Raw genomic sequence first — 10,861 nt, 5'->3', positions numbered from 1 at the left:
AAAAAAAAAAAAAAAGCCCTAGAACGCCATAGTCAGTCAGAGTTTAGTGAGCTATTATGGTGGGAGCTGGAAAACCAGAGTGACAAGAGAAATGCTGGCTCTGGCATGAGGCTGCACAGGCAAACAAGGGCTCAATCAGGAACTGGGTTAGAAGCCATTTGTGTGCTATTTCAGGCAAAGAATTGGCTTCATTCTGTCTATGCCCTGAGAACATGGTAGAGGCTGAATTGGAAAGTAAGTGGACCAATTTGTTTGAAGAAAAATTTCAATAGCATTCAGGCTGTGGCCTGGCTACTGCTCATGGCTGCTTTTCTCTTCACAGTGACAGAAAGCCCAAAGACAGCATTCAAAAGGAGAGAGGCCAACCAACTGAGGCGTTTGACCCAGCAACTGAAAACAGCCAGTCTGGCAAGTGTTTTCAATGAGTTTTGATTTTTACAAGATGGAGCTTCTAGAGATGTGGCCTTCCCCTGGGGCGATTCTCCTAATACCTTAACAATTTCAGCTGTTGGTTCCTTTCCTCACCTAAAGCAGCAGTTCTCAACCTTCCTAATGCTGCAACCCTTTAATACAGTTCCTCATGCCATGATGGGCCCCCCAACCACAGAAGTATGTTGTTGCTCCTTCATAGCTGTAATTTTGCTACTGTGATGAACTGTAAGTATCTGATATGCAGGATATCTGATCTAAGACCCCCAAGGGGATCGAGACCCACAGGTTGAAAATCACTGACCTAACTAGACCTTGCATTTCTTCTCCGTTTGCCCCACTCCCACCCCCAGCATTGTAGCCCTGGATAAAAGCAATCAGCAGTAGTTGTGATACAACCTGAATGCTATCCTGTTATCCTGTCCATCATTGGTCCTTAACACATAAATCCAGTCTCAAGTTCTCAGGATTCTTTGAGGGATATAACACAAATGGCCCTTGACCTCAGTTTCCAGCAGAGTCCTTGTTCTCTGAAACCTCAGGAGTCAGGCCTTGACTGTCTAATTTTGTCTTAGCATTTTGGTCCTACTACAAACTTATACCAGAATGGTCCATGAAGCCTTGCTTACAGCGTTTGTTCTAGTTAGCTTTCTGTTGCTGTGATAAATCAGAACCCCGAGAACAAGCAGCTGTTAATCCCACTAGGCAAGAAGAAGAACACTACCAAAATTTGGAGCAAACTTGATTTTTATCGGGGTGCACTGGAGAGCTGGCCAGCGACTGCCTCCCACGTCGGGCTAATGAGAACAGCTGTGAGTTCATTTCTTCGGGGTAACATCATGAGTATGTGCGAAGCAGGTTTACAGGAGCGAGACAATGGAGCAGTAGAGGTCCAGGAAGATCCCTAACCAACAGCCATCACCATGTGGGGGTTAGTGGGTATTCTCCAAAGCAAGTCAAGGGCATGGGTCAGGGTAGGGCAGGTTCCAGGAAACAGAAACTCAGCTCTTACAGTAAATGGAAACTTATTTTTAACAATACATTAAGCATAATGACTCCTGCCTTCAAATCTGTGTGGAGTCACACGGATTCCTCACAACTTGGAAAAGAAAGGGCTTATTTGGTTTATACTTCCAGGTAATGTACAGCCCTTTCGCTGAGGAAGTCGGGTCAGGAACTGCAGAGCTCACCGTTTACTGGCTAGCTCCCAGGCTCGCATTTAGCTTCCTTTCTAACACATTCCAGGCCTACCTGCCTAGGAAGGGGACCACCCACATCAATCAACAAATAAGAAAAAGCTTCACAAACATGGCCACAGGCCAGTCTGACCAAGGTAATTCCTCAGTTGAGGTTCCTTCTTCCAAGATGACCCAAGCTTTGGGTCACGTGACAGCTGACAATTAACTATGACAGTGTTACAGGCTTCTCCAGCCTAGATCTCCAAACTCTTCCACAGACCTCATACAAGCCAGTTCAAAAAGCCTACAAACCATGTGGTCACGTTTGTCGCAGCAGTAGCCTGTTAACCCCGTAAGTGGAATAAGACCGCTACCAAATTGAGCCAAATTGAAGCAAGCATTGATTAAGTACTGGCCAAGATGATAGACTCGGGCTTCTAAAGGCACACGCAGAGGCCACGTATTTCCCACAAGGACCAATCAGGGGCAAACCTGTATCCTGACACACTTCCTGCCTGAATGTGAACAAGCACATTCTGTTGGGTCAAACAAACTTGTTTAAGGGTACAAAAACACCGAACACAAGGCCCATTAGTTTACATATAGAATAGCCTCCAGCATCTCAGGAAATATCTGGCCTTAGCAAGGAACTTACAGTGTAGAAGCATTTTTTTGTTTTTTGGTTTTTTTTACGTAAAAAATCAACTAATTGCAGGCTAGGCAAGTCTCAGACGGCAGGGCTTCTACTGGTCTTTCAGTTCCTCCAGTCTTCTGATGGCAGACTTCACTATGACTGCAGAGGTGGTGTTGTAGGTCCAGGCCCCGCCGGCCACTGTTTTCATGCAGGAACCACAGTGCCAGATGCCGACGGCTCGTCTGTCTCTTCCTCTTGGTCTTGCTGCAGAAGGAGCAAGTCTACTTGGCGTGCTGGCTGATTTCAATTTTCTTCACCATTTTCCAGAGGGAAGCACCAAAGCGGGTCCTGTACTTGCCGACGTTGACGACCTTCTTGGTGAGTTTAGCCATGTCGCCGGAACCCAAGCCTAAGCCCGAAGAGTGAAGCATTGTGTTTTATGAATCTCTTAGACACAGTAATTAAAACTAAACTATAACTTTGGCTCTCACACTCACACCCTGGTAACATGTTTCTGTATTACTTACTTTTCTTATTGTTATAGCCAAATACCTGACAGGAAGTGACTTAAGGGAGGAATGTTTCTTTTGTCACTTTTTTTTTAACATTTATTTATTTATTTTATGTGAGTACACTGTTGCTCTCTTCAGAGACACCAGAAGAGGGCGTCAAATCCTGTTACAGACGATTGTGAGTCAATATGTGGTTGCTGGAAGTTGAACTCATGACCTCTGGAAGAGCAGTCAGTGCTCTTAACCGCTGAGCCATCTCTCCAGCCCTTGTCTCACTTTTTTTTTTTTGGGGGGGGTGTGTTTCGAGACAGGGTTTCTCTGTATAGCCCTGGCTGTCCCGGAACTCACTTTGTAGACCAGGCTGGTCTCGAACTCAGAAATCCGCCTGCCTCTGCCTCCAGAGTGCTGGGAGTAAAGGCGTGCACCACCACGCCCGGCTTATTTTATTTTTTATTGAAGTGTATTTGGGGTGCACATGTGGGCACAGGTGCCTGCAGAAGCCAGAGGTTTCAGATGCCCCGGAACTGGAAATTAAGTGGTTGAGAGTTGTCCAAAGTGAATTCTGGGACCTGAACTGCGGTCCTCTGGAAGAGCAGCCAGGGCCTCTAACCACTGAGCCACCTCTTCAGCCCTTCTCTGATGACTCTTGCTCTTCAGTCTCAGATAGCATGTCTCCCACAGATCTGGCTTTGCACTATGGTGCAAACATGGTTGTGTGTGATGTCACCCACTCTCCCTTAGAGCCTGCACTGTAGGCTCAAACACTGCTGAGATCGGATCCAGGCTCTATAATAACAGTTGTGTGCTCTTGGACAAGTTAACTTCTCTGAACCTTTATTTTCTTATCTGTACAATGGGCGTATAATGGAGCAGCCTCCTCCACAAGAACATTAAGGGACCAAGTAGCAGCATGGTACTTAACACAGGAAGTGATTAGTAAGTGTTGACTTGCTTTATGCGTGAAAAAAATAGTTAATCATGAATTACAAAGAGAAGATATTCACTAAAGGTAGCATATTTTTCTTGTTCCTGAGAAGTCTCAAGGGATGATAATTCTAATTATTCAATGAACTAGAAGCAATTGGTCCTCTCAGGGCTGGTCTCTTTGCAGAGAAGTGCTACAGTGTGGGCTCTGAAGACAGCAGGCCTCCAGCTGGCTGGAGTTAGCCACAATGGGTTCGGGGTTCCTCGTATGACCTTGTCTAACCAGTCTGGTTAGGACACATGGTTTCAAGAATCTTTTCCAAGCCAGCAGTCTACAAACTGAGACGCTGGTTCTAACACTTACAAAGAAACAAATTAAGAGAAACTTCCAGGGCTTCCAGGGACCACCCTGCCACCTATCCTGAGGAAGACCCAGAGGTTTCCTGGGCAAGCCTGGTCTGCTGCATTAGCACCAGAGGTCCTGGAAGTCCGGGCAATGCTGGAGGATTGAGTCACCATTTTGACTCAGCTTTGACAAATACCCTCCGGGTGACTTTGGGAAAGTTGATCTGAGGCATTATCACTTAAAGAGTTGCTTCTGCTCAACTGTCAGCCTGGGTACAGTGTGGACACTGGTCAGTGAACAAATGCTGCCAAAAGCAAGACTGGAGCTGCCTCAATCACTGATGTGGTGCAGTGAGCGACTTCCAAGGTCTGAGGAAGGTAAGGCTCTTTAAGCAGCCTGCCATCCTGAAGGTCAAAGCCTTGAGCAGAAAGGCCGAGAAGATGAATGGCTTTGAGGGTGCCTGTGTCCTGGTGGCTTGAAAAGCACTGGAGTGTGTGTGTGTGTGGGGGGGGTGTACATGCTAACATTTTTTAAATGATGCTGAGGAGGATAATTGATGATGATGGACTTATAGTCTGAAACTTAGGTAACATCGATGATTGCTCAAAGTGTAGTAGTGGAGTTGATGTCGTGATGGAAACTATATGTATGTATGAGAGAGGGGAGGCAGGATGGGGGAGGGGAGAGAGAGAGAAAAAATGCCCATCTCTGACATCAATGAACCTCAGACACCAAATCAAGCTGCAGTCCCATTGAGTAATATCAGGAGTAATCTCCTGTGGATTAATAAGTGTACTACACACACACACACACACACACGTATGCAGAAAAGACAAAATATTCCATGTCACACACAGGATGAAACGAAGTGACCATTTAGCTCACCTATGTGTGCGGCATCAGAGAAACTATCTTGTGCAATTTGATGAAAGGGAAAGTGATGGATGGTTCAGTGGTGCCCTTCTGCTGACAGGGGTACAGGAGATGGGCTCTTTAATCTAATATCTGACTTACTACCTAAGAACTACTACCTAAGAACAAGAAACTTAACAACTGTCGTCTTTCCTTTCCTGGAACTAAAGTTATTTTTGTAAAGGATTATTTTTGATCTCCTCTATTTCCCGTGGAAATCAGAACATGTTAATTAGAAAACTTCTAAGGCGTGAGATCTATTGATCAGTGTGTTAAGGAGTCTCCAAAGCAGCCCCACAATGATTGGAACCTCTCATTTGTTTGACCTTTAAGGCCTAGCACAGAAAGGAGAATTTCTGTAGGGCGAAGGTCATATGCCTATGTCAGTGCAGTCATATGTTGCCTAATAAAGTAGCCAGAGTTTGAGAAAGACATTGTTAGGTAACTTCATTGTTGAGCAAATACGGTGGAACATTCTTAAAGGACTAGGATAGCCATGACATCACTAGACAATATGGCCCTATGGGACTACCACTGCACATACATCTAATGGTTGACTAAGAAGTCTCTATATGGTGTATAACTATAAATGCAATAGTTATTGCTGAAGCATTATTACCGCTCCTAACACTTTGGCAAACTCATAAATGTCCTCACATTTGTCCCTCACAGCAATTGTATGAAGGCAGCTACTATTACTATCCAGATTTTATAGATCTGAGATTTTATCTGAGGCGCAAAGCTACCAAGGCCATTTCCCAGAGTCACATGGCTAAAAGCATCGGAGCCTGGATGAGAACTCAGAGTGGCATGGCTCCAAGACTGCTTGCTGGACAGCCTTCCTGTTCCCCTCCAGCGGAAAGCTGCTCCACCTTTCAGACCTGCTTGCCTGTGGGCGTGTCTTATTTTTAAGCTGACTTGTTCCACGTGGCAGCCATGGATGGCTCACTAGCTCCGGGTTTGTAAGATCCTTAGCATCTGTGACTCCCAGAAGTGGAACAAATACAATAATTGTTTTGTGTGCAGTTGTTCCCTGGAAAATGACTGCCAATCATTCCTGCGTTTTGTGTGTGGGCAGGCCACGCCTCTCATCAACAGGGAGTGTTTATACCTCTCCTCTTGAATCTGAGATGTTTATTTTCTCCTTTCTTCACCCACCCCCCCACCCCCACCCCCTGTCTCCTGAGACTCATTCCAGGATTTCTGAACCCAGGTCTGTCAGATACCAGCAGCCTGTTTTGGTGTCTTTGAAAACAGCTTTCGCACTGTAAAGACACCCAGGATATCCACAGGGGGAGGCCTGCAGGATGAGATGCCACATGGAAGGAGGAGCCTCATCTAAACGATCATCATCTAAGCCCCTGACCTTCCAGCTGCAGGCAGATACCAGCCTTCATTTTTCTCACAAAATTCTTTTATGGTGATAAAGACTTACTTCCCAAACATTCACTGAACTTTATCCGTAGACATGACAACCATTCATTATGTCACAATCTCTTAGAGGACAGAAGCATCTCTTTTTCTAAATGATCAAAGTGTCTTTTAAATGGATGAATTGTGACAGAGCCCAGCAATGCCAGGATAATAGCAGAACTGATGTCTGAAAAGACCAAAGTTAATGGTAAGAATGTATAGAAACTACCAACTATTATCAAAATTTTGCTATTATTACTTTATGTTGTTTTATTTTTGTTTTGTTTTTAAAGACAGGGTCTCACAGGTAACATGGGCTGACCTGGAACCAGCTCTGTAGCCCAGACTGACCCTTAACTCACAATCATCCTGTCTCAGCCTTCCAAGTGTATCTAACCCCTTAAACACAGTGATTTCCAGCTGGTATGGTGGCACACTCGTCCTCCCAGCACATAGGACACTGAGGCAGTAAGACTGAAGAGTTCAGGCTGCTTGAGCCACAAGTTCAAGGTCAACCTGTGCAATTTAGCTAGACCCTGTCTGGAATGAAGTAATAAATAAAACCAGTTTGTTAATTTATCACTTGATTTATTAACTCTACCATCCCATTCCCAATTAAATTTACAGATGCTTTAAAAAAATTTTTTAAGAGAGATGGCTCAGTGGTTAAGAGTCCTTGCTGTTCTTCCAGAGGACACAGTTTCAATTCCCAGCACCCAAATGGCAGCTCACAAGCCTCTTTGACTGCAGTTCTAAATGATCCTATGGCCATAGGGGTGCTGGCATTCATGTGGGTAAAATTTCCATACACATAAACTTTTAAGACAAATTAAATGTGAAGGATAAAATACAGATAAGAAATTAGGGCAAAGGTAAGCAAGTATCTAACAATGATATACTAATCTGTACCTTGATTGCAACATACTTTGGCTTTTCATTTTAACTTTGCAAAGCCAAGGTCTAGAGCATTGTTTTTCTTGCAACAGTGACTGTCTCTAAGCAGTATTGTTGTTTTTACCATGAATAGTTCACCGCTAGTGCCAAGAAGCAATGAAATATGTTTAACTGGACAAATGTAGTTTTGTCATGAAGAGTAGTGTCCAGATTTCACTATACATTCAATTAAATTCACTTGTTAGGAAGCGCTCTGGGCAGAGGGTGAGAAACAAAGAAAAAAAAAAAACAAAACCCAGTTAGGGTGGGCCTCTGCTCACTGTGTACATGGTGATGAAATGGGAAGCTGGTAGGTAGAGACCAGGAAGATGTAGAGGCTACGAAGCCAATTTCAGAGCTCTGGCCCTGTCACTTACTAGATAAATGACCTTGAGAATGTCACCTCTCTCAGACTCGTTTTTATCATCAGTAAAATGGGTAAAATCGCCGGGCGTGGTGGCGCACGCCTTTAATCCCAGCACTCGGGAGGCAGAGGCAGGCGGATTTCTGAGTTCGAGGCCAGCCTGGTCTACAAAGTGAGTGCCAGGACAGCCAGGGCTACACAAAAAAACCCCAAAAAAAAAAAAAAAAAAAAAAAAAAAAAAAAAAAAAAAATGGGTAAAATCATGGTGCCCACAGCACAGGGATGAAATAAGACAGGCTGTGCTGCTCTGCACAAGGCACGTCTTCCTAAACGACACCTAAGACCATCACTGCAGTGGAGAGGGATCTTAGGCAGCTGCCATTTTATCATAAGTGGAATGAGGGGCTATTAATGAAGGATGCTTTGGTAGCAAGTGGGATAAAGGTGATGCTCATAGTTTGAAAATTATTAATGTGCTTGGATTTTTAGCCTGCCGGGGTACATGGTTTTCACCCTAGTCTTCCTGAGACATCCTTCCGTCTCGAGAGATTAAAAGTATAACAGAGGAAAGCAAAGAGGAAATCCAGCTTCTGGTGCTCAAAAACAGGGCTTTCCTGCACCTCTCAAGTCCTGCAAGCCAGTCAGCCAGGGGCTTACGGATCTTATGTAGCTGTATAACTAGTCTTTAAGGTCCAGGCTAGTCCTCTGAACAGTGCCATTCAACAAGGAAGGAAGGAGAGGCTGTCCTGGGCTCCAGAAGGATGTGGGAGGAAAGATAAAGAAAAGGAGGCAGACCAGCACCAAGTGTAGACCCCGCTTTCTGTGTAGTGTCATGCCCTACAGCCTTTCTGTCTCCTGGGAAGGGACGTGGAGGTCTGTAGACAACCAGCAGAGCAGCCCGTTCATTCCGTTGGCTAGCCGAGGTCAGGCAGGGGTGGGCAGGAAGTTTAAACATATGAGATGCTTAAATATGAGGGTATCCAGAAGGCTGCAACAAACTTGCTGTGGCCAGAAGAGGTCATCCACTCTTCTAGAGTGTGCACACCTGTGCAAGCTGGTAGGACAGGGGTCAGGGTGGACATGGCTCAGAGCCAGATAGAAGCTGACAGGATAGAGGCTCAGAGGTTTGCAGCCCAGAGGAGGCCTAAGCAGCAAAGGGAACAACTTACCCCATCCTCACCAACCTTGTTGAAAACAGCCCGGTCCTTATGACCACAGACCCTGCAATTTTCCTGGCTTCCATTTCCACATCCGTAAAATTAAACCTAATTAAATGTCTAGAGATTTGTCACAGATAAATCTAGGATCCCAGGCCAAGCAGTGGTGCTTGCTTTTGTCCCAACACTTGAAGGTAGAGGCAGGTGAATCTCTGAGTTTAAGGCCAGCCTGGTCTACAGAGTGAGTTCCAAAACTATCAGGGCTCCACAGAAAATCCCTGTCTCAAAAAACCAAAAACTGTGGAAAGCCTTCTGGGGTATTGCTTGGCAGGAGTCTGACATTGGCCAAGGACAAGGAAATGGGCTTCAGGCAGGAATCTGACATTAGGGCATAATAAGGAAGTAAGTTTCGGCAAGAATCTAACTTTAGGCTGTAATAAGGAAGTAGGGTAAGGCAGGAATTTTCATCTCTGGGTGGAACAGAAGAACTAGGCTTCAGGCAAGATTTTGGGCTTGGACGAGGAAGTGGGCTCAAGCATTTTGGTCATTATGACAAGCCCTTTTAAACAACTGTCCAGGGAGTGATCACGGGACTTCACTTGCTGCCTTGTTAGTTCCTTATTGTACTGCTCGCCCAAAATACTTGCATGTAACTAAAATGGTGTAAAAAGTGGATTGGAAAATTAAATTTGCCTTCAGTCTCAGAATTGACTGGGGTCATGCTACAATGTTGTCTGTCTTTTTTTTTTTTTTTTCTTTTTCTTTTTAATTCTCACTCCCGAGCTGGAGAACCTGTTGACTAACTGAGAGGGCTTGGTAAAAAAAAAAAAAACCAAACAAACAAGTCTAATATCCCAAGAATTGCATTATATGACCTCACAGCTAATGAATTTCAGATATACTACCTGACCAAAAATGCTGTTATTATACTTAAGTAAAAGCAGGATTAACATACCCCTGCTTTGTGAATTTCAATATCCTCTATTAATATCATTCCTTGTATTACTCAGCAATGAAAATGATAAAGTATAGCCGGGCTTGGTGGCGCACGCCTTTAATCCCAGCACTTGGGAGGCAGAGGCAGGCAGATTTCTGAGTTTGAGGCCACCCTGGTCTACAGAGTGAGTTCCAGGACAGCCAGGGATACACAGAGAAACCCTGTCTCAAACTCCCCGCCCCCCAAAAAAAGAAGATGATAAAGTATTATTACCTGTGATATCACAGATGAATCTCAATTACCCTAAGTGAAAGAAGCCGGAACACAAAGTTAACACAATCCTCCCACTGCCTTCCCAGGCACCACCTCTCTCCTCCGACTCCACACACATCCTACATCAGTGCAATGCTTTTGGAGATTCTTTTTTTTTTTTTTTTTTGGAGATTCTTTTATGCTTTAATTTTAAATGGATTTTAGGGAATCAATACAGAAGCATAGTATGATTCTCTTGATGCAAATTTCTAATTGTTCTTTTAGTCATCTTCTCTGGAAAGGGAAACTCGGAGGAGGCAAGCACCTCAGAAGAGAAGGCATGGGAAATGTGTGTCAGAGCAACCAAAACAAAGCTCTCTTAGTCTAGAAACATCCATATATTTGAAAGCATTAGCAGAAGGCTGCCTCTGTTTATGTAATAGCATGAAAACACTCAGTTAAAAAAAAGTCAAAATATTTTCATTTTTCAGAAAACCAAGCTGATGTACAACAAGATGAAGGCCATATGCCACTGGGATTTTCCTGTCCAGAATCTAAAATTGGGCTGGAGAGATACTCAATAGTTAAGAGAGCATAGTGCTCTTTCAGAGGACCAGAGTTCAATCCCCAGCAACCATGTGGGTGACTCAAACACCTGGAGCTCTAGTTCTGGGGGATCTGACACACTCACACTCGTGTGAGCACACACAAACACACACTGTCTTATGCAATGTGCAGTGAAAAAACACTCTTATAAAGGAAAGCACTTAATTAGGGCCAATTTATAGCTTCAAAGGTTTAGTCCATTATCATCATGACAGGGAGCATGGTGACACACAGGCAGACATGGTGCTGGAGAAGAAGCTAAGT

The 10,861-nt window shown here is 44.4% G+C and overlaps 1 pseudogene; it reads right to left on the bottom strand.

Moving 5' to 3' along the window:
• Positions 1 to 2,327: 2,327 nt before the first annotated feature.
• LOC110290138 lies at positions 2,328 to 6,340 on the bottom strand (annotated as a pseudogene).
• Between the last annotated feature and the right edge of the window lie 4,521 nt (positions 6,341 to 10,861).

This window comes from Mus caroli, chromosome 2, assembly GCF_900094665.2.
Source record: "Mus caroli chromosome 2, CAROLI_EIJ_v1.1, whole genome shotgun sequence".
Lineage (NCBI taxonomy): Eukaryota > Metazoa > Chordata > Mammalia > Rodentia > Muridae > Mus > Mus caroli.
Note: the sequence above shows the minus strand (reverse complement) of the source record. Positions and strands in the feature narration are given on the sequence as shown.